General features: G+C 37.9%; 1 protein-coding gene across 1 annotated transcript in view; it reads right to left on the bottom strand.

The window, feature by feature from the left end:
• Positions 1-7,110, bottom strand: part of LOC115771344 — an 85,953-nt gene extending 78,843 nt beyond the window's left edge. Inside the window, exon 1 of the mRNA XM_030717015.1 lies at positions 6,894-7,110. The gene's annotated coding sequence lies outside the window, so the exon portion shown is untranslated. The remainder of the gene's footprint in view (positions 1-6,893) is intronic.
• Between the last annotated feature and the right edge of the window lie 9,422 nt (positions 7,111-16,532).

Genomic DNA, 16,532 nt, shown 5'->3' with positions numbered 1-16,532 from the left:
CGCGCCGCTGCGTCTCTTGCGGCGATTGGCGTTGCCTAGTCAATATTTCATTTGGCACTTGAACCAAATACTTTTAGTTTGCTGCCGCAGAGCAGACGAAGGTTGCTGCCGACGCTGACGTCGACAGCGACGTCGACGTTAATGGTGACGGTGAGCAGCGACAAGGCGACAACGCCAACTTTAATCATGAACAGCTAAACACACTCACACACACTCGCGCGCACACACACACACACACACACACATACACACACAGACACATGCACATGCACACAGTAATTGATTTGTGTTTATATTTGGCTAATTTGGCCGCTGATTCGCCTGCAGCTAACTCTGGGGTCGCGACAGCGAGGCGTATGCGTAATTTTCTAAACAGTGCTTCAAACGAAAATCAGAGGCGGAAATCTTACGGAATTTGTCAGACAAATTCATTGTGAAATGAGAAGTGTATTAAGCATGGCATATGCTCTACTTTCCTGTTACTTTCATTTTAAAAATCATTTTTATATCATTTGCAAGGGACAATACCTTCTGAATTGATTTTGCCGTATACGTAATATCCATAAACACAAATGGATCAAAGATGCTGGTAAATCGAACATACATATATTATTTTACCTAATTTATTACACTCACTTTCTATTTTGTGAATAATTTTCTCATTTTCACAATTACCGATTCAATATGTTGAAAACAGTCTCATTTTTGGGTCTACGTAAGAAGATGCCATCTTGAAAGATGCAGAAATTTGCGTTTTGGGTTAAGCATTAGGATTTTAATGGCATAGAAGTTGCATTTTTAGTGGCTTGCATTTCTCGAACGTTGTATTTGCCTTTCTACAGTACTTAAAGGAAATATCGCCTTTTTATGCGATTTTCATAGACTCAAGTTAGGTTGCCAACTGTTTTGCATTATTGTCTCATTTTAACCATATTTAAACGGGAAATACCGAAAGTGGGTGAGTTTTATAATTTGGATGCTTTCACATTTCTCCCGGGTAGCTTTCTTTATGTATAACTGAGCTGCGCAGCTCAAGAACTTACTCGACACGACGTATTGGCAAATATATTTCATCCCATCAATATAAAAATTACAGTCTGATTTGATTAGGGCATGTAGCAAGCACTTTGGCATTCATGAACTTACAGATCAGGCGCATAGAACAGAATATGGAAAACCCATGAAAATGGCTGATAACGAACCTGCGCTTGTGCACACATAATTGAGTTAACAACGCATTTTCCTCGCTTAACACATTTGCTTTTTACAATAAAAATAAAATAAAATGAAAAAAAGAGGGAAATAAGATAAACAGCACGAAATGCCGCAGAGCAGCAGCCTGTTTCGGCATCGGCCCAATATAAATGGAATCTTTACTGCGAATGGATATGATAAATTGGGTATAAAATATATGCAGGTTTTTCTGTCCCTCCATATTGATTCTTTTTATTTGCCCTTTATATAATATATGTATGTAAGCTGCAGTTGCCCCTTATTAATACAAATTTAAGTTTGGGCAAATTGTATGTCTGTGTACATGTTGTACATATATATAATATATATATATATATTTGCCAATGAGAGCTTAAAGTCTTTTAACGGGGTATTATTTATGTATTATTTTTAGGTATTTAGATATAAATATTTTTATAATTTTATTGATTTTATTATATTTCATTAGAATTACCATTATTATTTTTATTATAATTATTATTTGTATTATTTTTATTTTATTATTAATTCTATTATTATTATTATTATTATTTTTATTATTATTATTATTATTATTATTATTATTATATTATTATTATCATTATCATTATCATTATCATTATCATTATCATTATCATTATCATTATCATTATCATTATCATTATCATTATCATTATCATTATCATTATCATTATCATTATCATTATCATTATCATTATCATTATCATTATCATTATCATTATCATTATCATTATCATTATCATTATCATTATCATTATCATTATCATTATCATTATCATTATCATTATCATTATCATTATCATTATCATTATCATTATCATTATCATTATCATTATCATTATCATTATCATTATCATTATCATTATCATTATTATTATCATTATCATTATCATTATCATTATCATATCTTATCATTATCATTATCATTATCATTATCATTATCATTATCATTATCATTATCGTTATCATTATCATTATCATTATCATTATCATTATCATTATCATTATCATTATCATTATCATTATCATTATCATTATCATTATCATTATCATTATCATTATCATTATCATTATCATTATCATTATCGTTATCATTATCATTTTTATTGTCATTATCATTTATATTGTCATTTTCATTTTTATTGTCATCATCATTTTTATTGTCATCATCATTTTTATTGTCATTATCATACAAAACACAATATATAATTTATGTTGCGTCTAGAGTCGAAGGGAACATTTTTCTGATTTTCTTGCTAAAAAAATTAAGCCTTACAGGTGCCAAATATTAAAAATATTGTTTGATTTGATTTTGCAATCAAAATAATGTGTCTTTGAGCAGGACAAAGATCTTTGAGAGCAGTTCTCGCATGGCAAGAGACAAAGTGGAGGCAAGTTCCTTTCATATGTTCAACAGGTTCCTTCGTTTGCGGTTTTGTGTGGCCAAAAGCTGTTTGAGGCATTGCGCAAAAGTGCAGAGAAATTGCCGCGGCATATAAAACTAATTGCGACTACGTCGAAATGCTTCAATGAGCCGCTGCCGAGGTGGTTGGTGGGCGTGCCGGAGAGGGCGAAGGGTACTGCAACGGCGGGCCAGAAGTGGTGCAACTTAAATGAACGAACACAAAAGGATTTCAATAAATGTCATAAATTTACCAGACGACTTAACAAATTGCAAACTGAATGAGAATGAAAATTGCTATGGAAATGAGAATGGAAACGGAGACGAGAACGGGAATGGAAGTGGGAATGAAGGCGGGTAGTTGCGGCTCACAAAGGATTCATTTTCTTTGTGACCACTCCCCCCACCCAGTTGCACTCTCGTCTGTTTGGATTTTTGGTGATTATCGTTCGAGTTGCTGGCGGCTTTTTAAACGCTTTCGTTACAATAAAAAAAAAAAAAATCAGAAAGAAAAGCAAAAAGTGGAAAACTTACCAAAAAGTACCAAAAAAAAATAGAAGAAAATAAGGAATGCCGGTAAAAAAAAACATGTATTTTTGCTGCGTTGCATGAAAACGGAAAACCAAAATGAAATTTCCATAAGTAAAAACGGGAACAAGAAATCAACGCATCAAGAGCTGAGAGCAGCCGAGATGAACCGCGTGGCGGAGCGCGGCGAGGGGGCGAGCGGACCTGCGGCTGGGCAAAATTCAAAAGCTTTCACTTTTTAGCCAAAAAGAGTCTTCTTCTTTTATTTGTGTGTCTTCTGGTTTTTCTTTAGGTTCTTTTCATATTATTTTGCTTTTGCGTAATAATGAAATGAAATTGCTGTCTTACACACACACACACACACGCACTCACACACATACAGGCGCACATCTACATCTGTATACCTAGCAGATACGAAATGTGTGTGCGTATTTTTATCTTTGCCACTTTGCAGCGGTTTTCATATCTGTGGCAATTGCAAAATTGGGGCACAACAAACCGAAGATGTGCTCTGCAAATGCACAACTGGGCAGAGATTGTAATTTGTATAAGAAGAAGAACGAACTCATGCCAGAATATGCATGGTCACAAGTCTGATAACCACGCTCGATATCTCCTGTCTCTCCCTCTCTCGCTCTCTCGCTCTCTCGCTCTCTCGCTCTCTCACTCTCTCACTCTCTCACTCTCTCACCCTTTCTCTCTCTCTTTCTAGGTGCATTTTTTAAAGAGTATTTTGTCTGTTAGGCAAAATAAGAAAACGATTCTTTCAATTTGCGGCAGTTGTTGGTCGGGAAATTCAATAATATTTTTCTTTTAATTTGTAGATTTGTATATTTGTTTATGTACTATAATAAATAACATTACTATATTTAATATTTATCGTATATTTGTTAATTTGTTCATATACCATAATAAATATTAATTTTTATTAGGGTATAATGTTTTGTGCAAAAGTATGTAGCAGGCAGGAGGAAGCATCAGTAGCCGAGACGATCTATCCATGTACATCTGTCCGTCCGCCCGTATGAGACTGAAATTTGAATGCCCGCGCAGTACGAGTTGAATTCCGATATTCGATAGCTTGGCCCGTTTGCAAGTAATCGATAGAAATCAATCTCTTAACACTTAGTATAAACACATTCATTTGCCTGCCGTTGGTATTGGTAGAAGAAGGGCCAGGGTATTCCCTAGTCGGGCTCTCTCTTGACAAGAGTTCTTATGTATATATATATATATATTTTTATCGATAATTAAATTTGCCTTAAAGCAATCTCTTGACACCCCGACTATACGGCATACAAAATATCGAAGGAATGCCATCTCCTTAAGAAAATAACGTTCAAATTTAAGGACTTGACGTTCAAATTTCGGTTAAAAGAAAACGTATTGTATGAACTGATTTACAATCGATTCAAGCAAAATCGAATACAATGCAATCGAATAAATCAACAGTTCATTAGACACAAGCATGGACTCAATTAAATCATTCGAAATGCAGCTCATTAAGGTGCATCCCTTGGCCTATTTTAATATGAAACACGGCCTAATCTACCGTTAACAATCGGGTATTAAAGAGCCAACTATTAGCAGTTTCCCCCTGACCCCCTGTCGTTGCCCTGAGGCATTGTAATCAATTTTGACGCCCAAATTCTTGTTGATTTGCTTTACAAACTTGTTGCAAACTTGATATTTATTATTTTAGTTTGCCTTTGTCCAAACATTTGCATTGTATTACAAGTATCTGCATGTCCAACCCAACCCAATTTTGTGATTTTATCATTTCTGTTCACTTTTCTTGCGTAGTTTTTGGCCAATGTAGGTCAAGAATTTACATAAATAGCTGCAAATATTTCAGCTGGCCAATTTTGGCCCAAGTTGCTTTGCGTTGGACTTCAGCGCAATAAAATTACCAGCGTAATCGGTAAAAAAAAAAGATGAGGAAAACTAAAACTGTTTTTCAAAGCGTAAAAAGTTCTAGCGGTGAAGCACGAAAATACAAAATGGCGGCTGCGAACTGTAACTATATTCCGAGTACTCTTAAATAAACGCATGAGGCTCAGCTTGGCTTTAACAACTTTTTATAACCTTTATGCAAGCATATATTATATTAGAATCAAAATCTATATTTTGTATATCTAATTTGAATCTAAACTAAAGAAGTTTTATATAAATATCCCTTTTTTCTGAATCGATTATTCGCCTTGATCACATTTTTGTCTATTCGAATCTGCTAGATTTGAATTTATTCCCATTATTATTATTAAGATGAAAGAAGAAACACAAAGTGAGACAATTCTTATTTGGGAACTGCTTGTGGAGCTAGTTTTTCACCACTCAATTTTAAACCGATCGCTGACTGGGATTAATATTGGGATATTTATCAATTTGAAGCTTATGGAGTTTTGTATTCAGTGCTCGTTGCGCATGCCATATGTTTCCCTTTCGCGGCTGCAGGGTATAAAGGCAAATGAAAACAACATGCGACATGAGACATGAGACGACGCAGCGCTGTGCGTGTTAGCCTTGAGCTACATTCGGCAGACGAGACAACAACACGCAAAATTGTACACGTCCATAATGCAAAGTTTGCGGCGAAAAGAAAATGCGGCAAATATGGGGAATAGAGCGTGTGCGAGAAGAACGGCAGTAGACTGGGCAGAACGAAACCTTCGTCAAAGTTGCCGTTATCAATATGTTGTTGCAATTTGTTGTTGCCTGTTCTTATTGGCATGAGCAGCAACAACAACAACAAGCAAACAAATAATAACAATAACAAATGTACACAAGCACACCGACGCACACACAAATACATGCAGCAACATAATTTTTGTGAGAGCAGCTGTGCTGCGCTGCCTTGTGCCTTGTTGTTTTCTGCAAAGGGAAGTGGAACAGGAAAAGCAGAAGAAGGAAGAAGAATGTGTGTAGTTAAGCGGCGAAGTGAGGGTGAGAGGGACGCGCGAGCGGGCAGCAGCAGAAGTTGATGGCATCTGTTTAATTTTTGCTGTTGTTTTTATTAATGAATTTTTATGCTCAGTGGGCGGCGGCAGAGGCAGCGGCAGCGGCAGCAGCGTCCGCTGCTTCTACCTCTACCTCTACCTCTACCTCTTCCTATACCTCTTCAGCTGCTGTCCTCTCTATGCTCAGCTGTTTTTGTTGCTCTTGTTGTGGTCGTCTTTTGGCTGCGTTTGCTTTTTACTTTTGGGCTATGGCTAAAAATATGTCTGCCAATTCGCTAAGTGGCTCAAGTTGTACATATATTTATGAATATGTGTGTGTATGCATGTATTGGCGTATGCATGTATGTATATACGACAGAGCTTTTTATATTGTTTAAGTACGTATGTGTGTGTGTGTGTGTGTGTGTGTGTGTGTTTGTGTGGGACTTCCATTTGAGTGCAGTCACAATAGCTGCCAAAAACTTCAGCATAAAATATATACATATATAACTATTAAGTAGGCAGCATAAGTAGTCGGGCCGAAGATTAAATACCCTTTTCCACAAGTATTTCAAAAGTAGATTAGTAATAAAAATGTAATTTATTTTGTTTAAAAAATATCAAAATTTCCTTCAAAGGCACATTTCTGTGTTCGATCGGATATTCAAATTCTTAGAAAACTACAAAATTCCAATAAGGAAATCACCAAAAAATAATCTCAACTTAAATTTATAGAAATAAAATTCTATACTAAAATCAACATACTTAAGTAAATTAATATTCGTTATACATACATGTATATAAACACATGCACGCATGCACTTGGTGTTTTTAACGGTGCTTCACTGTATTCAAATGGCTTTTGTCTTTGCCGTTTGCTTTGGCCAATTTCTAACTGTATTTGCCTTGCAGAGGCTCTCCTTCTGCTTCTTGTTGTTGTCTGTTGTAGTTGTTAATAGTTGTTGTTGTTTTTGTTGTTGCTGTTCTTATTGACGTGGCGAACATGTGCGCTATTTTAAATTCGATTTGCACTTTTTTGGCGCGCACTCAGTTGCCGGCTAACGGCATTGAGTCGCCGACAGTGACACACACTTGCATATTTCTCTCAATACATGACACAGCATAGACACAAACATAAAAAAAAATATGAAAATAATAAAATAATTTATAATATTTAGTTATTTTGACTGTATTTTACTTTGTCGCACTTTTGATTTCGTCTCGCACACGCGACATTCTCTCAAACGACTCAAAAGAAACGCACGCAATTCCGACACGCCGCGCGCTACGTGCTTTTTCGTGTCCGTACACGTGGCGAACTCGACGCTTACTAAGGCTGTGGCCGCGCAGCTGCTGCACGACAGAGCGAAATGTACCGCTTGTCGCGTCCGCATCGGTTGCCTGCGTTGACACAATGACTCAGTCAGTGGCGGCCATAGCCCGGAGTCGTCGTCAGGCGCGAGCCACGAGCACAGCATCGCCGAGCCGAGGCACGAGCGGCGCCCGAACTCAAAGCCGAGCGCTGCACGCGATGCCTTTTGAGCTATTTGATGCTGTTATATTTTTGGCTACGTGTCGCTGTGTTGGCGCTTGAGCACATAAAATTTCCCCGTATTCTTGCTATGCAAGCGCAGCGCCAATGAGAGCGAGCAACAGCAGCATTTGAGCGTTTAAATGAGCAGAAATGCAACTGCGAGCGTGAGTGGACTCGATTTGAGTGCTTTCAATACGTTTCGGACTCCATGTTTGGCAGCCTTGTGGCTCATTTCCGTTCGTAGTGCGTAGGACTTCCGCTGTCTTACGGCCAAGAAAGTTGTTGCGACGTCCAAGATCGAGCACGAACTCGATTGTGAGAGGATGAGGATGAGAATATCTGCTACTGCCTTGGTGAGGCATATCAAAAAATGTTCTCAGAATCGCACCATTTAACTCAAATGCAAACGAAGCGAAAATCCCAACTGCAGATTTGCCTTTGAGCCATGTTTCAAATGAGATCTTTTCAAGTGGGATTTCTATTTCGCAAGCAAAACGACCGAGGGATGCCCTGTACGTTCAATTTAAATGGATGCAAGCATTTATAATATAACGTTTTTGATGATATTTTACCATGTACCTTGAATTTTAGTTAATACATACACATATAAAGGAAAGGTATTGATAAGGGAAATTTTTATTTATTTGAATTTTCCAAGATATGGATATCAATATTTATCCCAATATTAATCCCATAAGGATATAAGAATGGGGAAATGTATTCAAAAATCAAATCGTCTTTGATCTGTTTTTTGGGAAATATTAAAACCTATATTCTTCCAGTTTTAATGTGAATATCCCCAATCGATATCGATATACAACCCGCTTTGGGAAAACAGGATATTTTATCAAGAAAAAAACCATTACCCTCATAAATCTGCTTATTTGACGGGCAGATACTGCAGATGGCTGCTAATTATAGTTTGATATAAAATAAAACCAAGGTCCGAGTCAATCAGAGTCTTTGTTGGTTATTTCTTACATAGATTCGATTTGGATTATTTACATTTTTTATAGTTTTCTCAAATTGGAAGCCGAACCGAATAACCTGTAAGGCTAATGGAAATCCTCACGAATGGGCATTTTGGAGGAGTCTGATAACGTGTTAATGGAACGATTAAATGACTATTTCATACAATTCTCCGTTCAAAGGGGGCCGATTATTCATCTGGAGTCAAAGGGAATACGATGGCAACCGAAGAACATTTAATAAGAATTTCTGCTGTACAAATTCAATTCTGTCTTAATGAATGGAACAGGGCGAGGAGCAGGCACATGAGCCGAACTAAAGCATGGGGCGGGCAGGAGAGATATAAAAAAGGGATTATCTGACAGAAACTAGCTCCAAATAAGTCAAATCGGAGTCTGAATGACCGACTGCGCAATGTTCTAATGCCAAAGGGTCGCAAGCTAATAGCTCGGCAAAAGTCCGAGTGTGACATGTGTGTGTGTGCCACGCCCCCAGCTGCAGGGGCCGCACAATATACACTTTGACGCTTTATGTACAGGGTAACAAAAGCATTACAGCAATTGAACTTTGGCTGGCATTGCAGTTTCCACGCAGGGCTGCTTGCCCGACGCTTTTCCGGCTCGGTCCGTTGCCAAGGCTAGGACCAGAACAGAGCCCAGTCTCCCAGGCAACTGAGCAGCTGAAGCAACTGAGACGCCACCAGCCACAAGCCGCATTGTGCAACAAGAAAAAAAAATGGAAGATGGGCGGAAAAAGCGAATGCTTTTTGCAACAGCAGCAGCAGCAGCCGCAACGTTGGCTCGATTGTAGTTTGGACAACAGCAACAACAACAACAACAACAACCAAGAACAGCGAGTTGCAACAACAACAACGGTCAAAGGTTGTCACATGCTGCAGCGGCAGAAGCAGCAGCAGCTGTTGCTCGTTTCAATAGGGATTTGGCTTGTGCTTGGCTCTCGCACTTTTACAAAGCTCATCCGCCTCCCGACTCCCGCCCCACCCCCTAAACAGTGCCATTCACCATCCTTATGCTGTTTCCAGTACATTTATGTCACATTAAATATTCGAGTGTGTTTCCCCCGCTAGATTATATTTAGAATGCCTCCGAGTGTGATTAGGGACAATCGAAGGGGCAGCAAAACAATAATAATAGCAATCAACAGCAACAATCACAATGGCGGCAACGATGCATATTGCATGCCAGCTTCATTAAATAGCAACTTAGCAACGTTTCTACCCACACACACACTTGCATGCACACACACCTGCTCAATTAAGGGCATTTTGCGTCGGGCTGCAGCTTAATAAACGCTTGTGTGCAAAAATTATTAATTAATCCACAAGATACTTTACTAACTTGCATTGCAGCCATACAACTCGGCTCCAATCAGAGCACACACACACACACACATGCGCTCACACACACACACACACACACACACACACACACGCGCACAGACACAATTGCTAGCCTGACAAAGGACTCCGACATACCCTTGTACTCGATTGGTCACTCGAGAACGAATACTTACCATCGAGTAATTATGCCCTAAAGACAACAAAATCGGGCAATAGGGTATAATAAACTTTAAAGAAAAGGTGCGTTAAATCATATGTATACAAGACTGGCCAGCTGACTGATTGACTGACTGCTTGATTGATTGATGACGCACAGCCCAATTCATAAGAGCTGGAAGTCTGACTTTTTAATGCACGCAATTTACAAGTAATTCACTTAAAGCGGTTTTTAATAATTCCACTCGCAGGTATGGAAAAATATGTGGAAAGCATTGATTGATGTAATACGCTTCAAGCTCATTTTCAAGGATCTTTGGAAGAATTCATTAAATACATGTTGCATACCTATCCTTAAATTCAGCTTATATACATATATATAATCCGCCAATCAATCAATCAGTCAAAGCAAACTATATATATAGATTAACTATCGACACAAAGCTCATGACAGTTTTACTGTAGCTACTTTACAAGTAAGTCATGTAAATTCACGATAAGGCGGAGATTTTTGGATAATTCCATCCGCACGTGTGGAAAACAGCTTCGACTAATATATAATATAAGTTCTTTTCAAGATATATTGAACTAATATATCATACAAATTCTCTAATTTTCAAGATATCTTTACCAAACTCAGCATTGACTAGCTTTAGAATTCACCTCGCTCATCTGCAAGGCTAAAAGCCAGCTAACCTCAATGGTATTTCAGCTTTGGCATTTTATTGCGAGCTCTGTACAGGTTATTTCCGAGTCGATCAAGTCTTGCTTTTGTGTGGCATTGCCTGCAACAAGGACTCTTGATTAATGAAATATGCTTGAAATGTCAGAATCCAGAGCTGTCAAAGGAAATTCATCTTTCCCGCTACGAAACTGCTTGTTGCTGCCGAAGCTGCTCCACTCCCTGCAGCTGGTTGCACTTCCAAATATCACACGAATTGTTTGAATTCAAGGGAAATATAATTTTTAGATATATATATATCAAGCCAATGCTGGTTTGAGCATGCTTGGCTTTGTTCCCTGCATATCCACCAATCCCTTTAGGACTTCTTACTAAATGGTTTGATTCGTCTAGAGTTGGCTTTCACAATTTTCCGAGGTTCTATGGGCGAGTGTTTTACTTTTGTGTAATCTTTAGACTTATTGGCGAGGTTATAGCTTAGAAATATACATATATATTTTGGAAAGTCCCACCATCAAGGACAGAAAATACGTGGGAAAACTCTCTCTCTATCGGATTCAAGGCCACCGAATCTACCTTACATCCGATTTTCTAACTATTTTTCCAATATCTACGTAAAAATTCATTCAAGACATGCTTTCACTTTTAGCTAAATCCACCCCACTGAGTGGAAAATAGAGGAAAAAAGCTTTTAGCGCGCTTTATTTAATAAGAAAAACGTCTTTCATGGATCACGAAATCACGAACCATGTCGATAATAATGTGTGTGTTCCTTTTTTTTTTTTTGTATATAAATCGAGCGACAGCAGAAACCTGTGAAGATGTGTCAAATCCAGTCAATTGGATGGAAATATAAATTCAACGAATTAGGACTTTCTACGTAAAATGGAAATGGTGACAAAAGTAATCTCTAGAACTTGAAGGAAATAATTCTTGAAATATCATATTCAAAGTGCTTTAGACCTCTCCTAGTATATTAACTTTAAGGCCAGCAAAATAAACAGCTCTCGCATTGCACATTATGCAAAAACAAAAAACAACCGTTCGGACATAAAATCTGAATGCATTGTAATTTGGCTCGAATGAGAAACAGAATACAAATTAAATTTTCAGATCAAATTATATGCCCATTTGTAATGCAAGGCAGGCACGACTCGCCACGCCGAGAACTGGGCCTCTGGTGCAGCAATTTCAAGGCTTTCAATCAAACGTTGTTGTGTTTTTTTTGGTCATATTTTTTGTTTTCCGTTTTGCGCATTTCGATTATTTTCGAATGGAGTTCATTATGCAGACATTCGGCTGAAATAGTGTAATCAAAAGTTCCTACAAAATTAATTGTCCCAAATATGGACCTACTAATGCAGGCGTCAGGTACATGTCCTGTTCTGTCGGGCGGCGGGGCAGTGTGAGATTGGGGTTCGACAGCTGCTACTGCGGGGCAGGTCGATCCATAATTAAAGGACCCAGAGACAGGGGTGTGTGTCTGGCCACAGAACATGGCTTACGGCTATTAAAACAACAATGACAGTGGCCGCAACAAAAATAATCAAATATACACTGCGGCGGCCACTCGCATTGTTTATACTGTAGGCAGCCGCCTCCCCCCCAGCTACCACACCTGTGCGGCTCCATCAAATTGTATCCGAAAGTCAGTTTTGGGCCATGTTCGAATGCAGCCCGAAACTATTAAAATGCAATGCTGCATGCCAGAAATAGACACACATACTACGCGCAGAGCACGACTAAATTTTGATATTGTGCGTTTCAAAAATGTATAACAGGAAGGCGTGAAATACGTGCCGCACAATTGAGGCCCGCAAAACATACCGAATCCAATGCAATCCAATCGCAACTAGTTGCATGAACAGTCCAGCCCGAATGCGACTATCAACTAAAAGTGCTCGAGTCCGGACTGCATGACTGGTAGATACCCTGAACCCAGCGCCGAGCTGCCTTTACAAAATATTATAGCTTCATTCTATACACACACATGCTTCTTCTTACCTTACCTATTGGAAATGCACTCTTGACGAGCTTCGATCTTTATTATTCGAGCTTCAACAAATCGTAAGGGCAAATTAAACATAACAAGCTTCTATCACTAACAATTAACTCATTTTTCAATTCAAGGATCAATGTGGGGGGATCCAAAAAGTAAAATATTCCCAATATCTGTAAGCAATACAACACTTGGTATTAAAAGATCTTAAAATCGATAATTTTCGATACATTAAAAACTTGTCGACAAAAATTGATAAAGTTGTTTTGCGCAGGGCTTAAGAGAATGTATATTTCATATTAGAAGCCTTAGAATTTTTTATAGTTTCCGCGATTGACGGACGAACGGGCAGACGCACACGGGCTGTTACATACATTTGCACAAACTCATTATACCCTCTTTTTAAACACATTTAATGCGTTCAGGGTATACAAATAAGAAGCTTGCTTCATCAGGTGTCCTGTGGCGCGTGTCGGAGCACCGACTGTGACTTACAAAATGCTTTTACAACCTGACAACTGAGCTTTATCAACCACACACATGAATGCATACACAATGCATTGATTATGCTGCCAACAATAGCCTGGACGAGGCATTTGCACCTCTGCCAAAGACTTCCATTCGTTAGTAGAAAAGGTATTTGACTATGTAAAAAATAAGCTAGACTACATTCTTACAGTATGTAAATGTATATATATGTATGTATATAAATATATATATATATATATATATATATATATATATATATATATATATATATATATATATATATATATATATATATATTATATATATATATTCCACACCCAAGTCATTCTCAGGATCAACAGAAGTTGTAGCCTTGAGACTGCATAAATTCTGGCTGCTATAAAGTAGTATAAAGTAGCATTTTCCTAGCCAAATGTTTCACTGCAAATGTTGGGTTTTCACTCATTTTCCGTCTGTGCGTGTGAATTAGACAGCTGCTAATTCATCTCAGCCTTTCTCTCTGTTTGCCTTGTTTACTCAATTTATTTTTTTATTTGTGTTTTTTTTTAGATGTTTTTTCAATCTTTTTCAGGCGCTTAAGTTGAAAATTATCTATTCCAGGTATTCACCCAGTTTTCGCTCATGCAGGTGGAAAATTTTTTTTCAATCTGGTGAATCCCGGTGCAACTCCTTACTACCTTCCGCGCAATCGATCGACGGGAGTACAAGAGGAAAGAGTATCTTGCAAACTGGTGAAGAATAGATATTTAATGCGAGGATTAGAAGACTTAAAATATAATATCCTGTAATGTGTTTTCTTTCTTGGTATTTGGGAGATTCATATTGCCCCGAGCTGGCCATGTTCAGAAGCCCCATCAATTTTATATTCCAAAGACTATACTGGAGACAGAATATCCTGTAATCAAATAGAGGACCCGCAACGGATTTTCAGATGTAAGACTAGTCGGCACAGAGATGTATTGATGATAAATGCACCATATTACCGACCTTATCATGTCCATTGGTCTGTCCGCCGAACTAGTTACGAAGATTTAGCTTGTAGACTTTCATAAGTATACACAGGTCCAAAATATTTTAATTTTTAGATATACCCTCCTCCGATCGCCACACAAAAGAACAAATACACTTGTGTTTTCTGAATGATCGGACATTAAACGCCGATGTTAAAGCAATTTAACTGGCCTTTAAGGCATATTCTAATAACGCAATATCTGATGAATTAGGCGGTGTGCTTCAAATAGCATTAACAAGAGTGCGTACACGTACTTATAGCATTGTAAAGCCCATCGGCTGTCAGGTATGTTGTGCCACAGTGGTTGAAATGACAAGCCGCCAGCTCAAATATGTTGCAAGAGCAAACGTGGCAGGCAGCTAACAATAGCAACAATGGCAACAACAGCAACAACAGCGACATTAGGAACAATAACAACAACGGCGACAATAACCAAACACTAGGCGAACAGTTTATCAACTATGTCTGACGGACTGTCAGAAACCGCAAATTGTTGTTGCAAATACAGTTGTTGTTCCTATTGTTCTTGTTGTTGCTGCTGTTATCGTTGTTGCGGTTGTTGCCGTTGCCGTTGCACATTCAGTGACAGTCGACATGGCCTCGAGTGGGGGCAACCAGGCCCAGTTAGCTGGACACAGAACAGAAACAGAAACAGAACAACATCTGAAAATAAAAACAAAAAAAAACCAAATGCGAACATTACGAACCGCACGAAACACACGGCTGCCGTGTGGACAATTCGTGAGAGTCTTGCACAAAAATACGCACGTCCTTCTTTTATTGTTATTATTTTACAACTAAAAGCGACAAAAAAAGTAGTAAAAATATTGCAGTTGGGTGCAAGCGACTGCTTAATACTATTTCATAGTCCTTTAAATTTAAATTATAAATAGCAGACTTTGCGACTTCCCCGATCGATCTCTAGAGCAGATCTCAATAGGCTTTATTCCAAATTTATTCACTCTTCACTTTCGAAGATTTTAAGTTTTGGAATTGCTTTAAACTGTTAACCGAAACATCAGACAATCTCTATATACAAAACCGTTTCACCGACTGATTGACTGATTGACTGACTGATTGAGGATCAACGCACATCCCAAACAGTAAGAGCTGGACAGCTGAAGTTCCCTAATGTGATGGAGGTGCACTTTAAGACGGGGTTTTTTTTAAATTCTGCTCGAAAAAATCGCGAAAACGGTAGTATGAAACTTTTTCACACTTTTCCGAAAATCCGTCCTTTCTTGATGAATGTGGGGTCACACTTGTTTCAGCGTTTCGACCAACTGTGGTAAATTGGCGGAAAACGGTTGTAAGAAAGTTATTTGTTTAGCTTTCGATCGGTTTCAAGATCATTTTTAAAGATCTATGTGAAAATTCATCTGACATGTGTTTCACGCTTTTCCCGCAGTCCGTGCCTATTCGATGATAAACTCGGTTCAAAAGTTGATTGGGCGAAGCTCTGACTTCCGTTCGGACGGACTCAAACTTATTTTCCATTCCAATCAAATTCCACCCATGCCAATTTGAAGAAGAGTGCTCAACATTCTTATTTACCACTCGATTGGCCTTAAACTCATTTTATTAAAAGAAATTTTATTTTTCGGCTTCAAGGCTTGCACCACAAGACTAAATGGGTGTAAGCAGTTGATTCCAACTTTTGGTTTTTAATTCGATTGATTTTACACCATTTTTTAAGCATACAACTTGCCAGGGGCATGGCAGGGAGTACACGCTGTTAATATGTATGTACACATGTTTATATGTAGTATATATATATATATATATGTATGCATTTTTATATGTGTGTATGTATTTGTGTTTGTGTGTGTGTGTGTGCGTGTAGACATGAATGAAGGAAATGAAGCAAAGTTAAATTCAAAGCAGTTAAGTCAAATTCATTAAAAGCAACGTACTTTAAAGTGGTGCCTTCCTCGTCGATTCTCATAAATTGAAGTAAGCGTCGCAGGTTTCCTTGCTTTGACTATATATTTTTTCATTTTTTTTTTGTTAAAAAGTGTTGTGTCCATATAAAGGTATGTGTTTCTATATCTGGCAATGTTTGTATGTATGTATGATTGTATGTATGTATGTATGTATGTATGTATGATTGTATGTATGTATGTATGTATGTATGTATGTATGTATGTATGTATGTATGTATGTATGTATGTATGTATGTATGTATGTATGTATGTATGTATGTATGCATGTATGTATGTATGCATGTATGTA

The sequence above is a fragment of the Drosophila novamexicana genome, unplaced genomic scaffold, assembly GCF_003285875.2.
Source record: "Drosophila novamexicana strain 15010-1031.04,08,12 unplaced genomic scaffold, DnovRS2.1 tig00000068-arrow-arrow-pilon, whole genome shotgun sequence".
Lineage (NCBI taxonomy): Eukaryota > Metazoa > Arthropoda > Insecta > Diptera > Drosophilidae > Drosophila > Drosophila novamexicana.
This window is presented reverse-complemented; position numbering and strand designations above follow the sequence as displayed.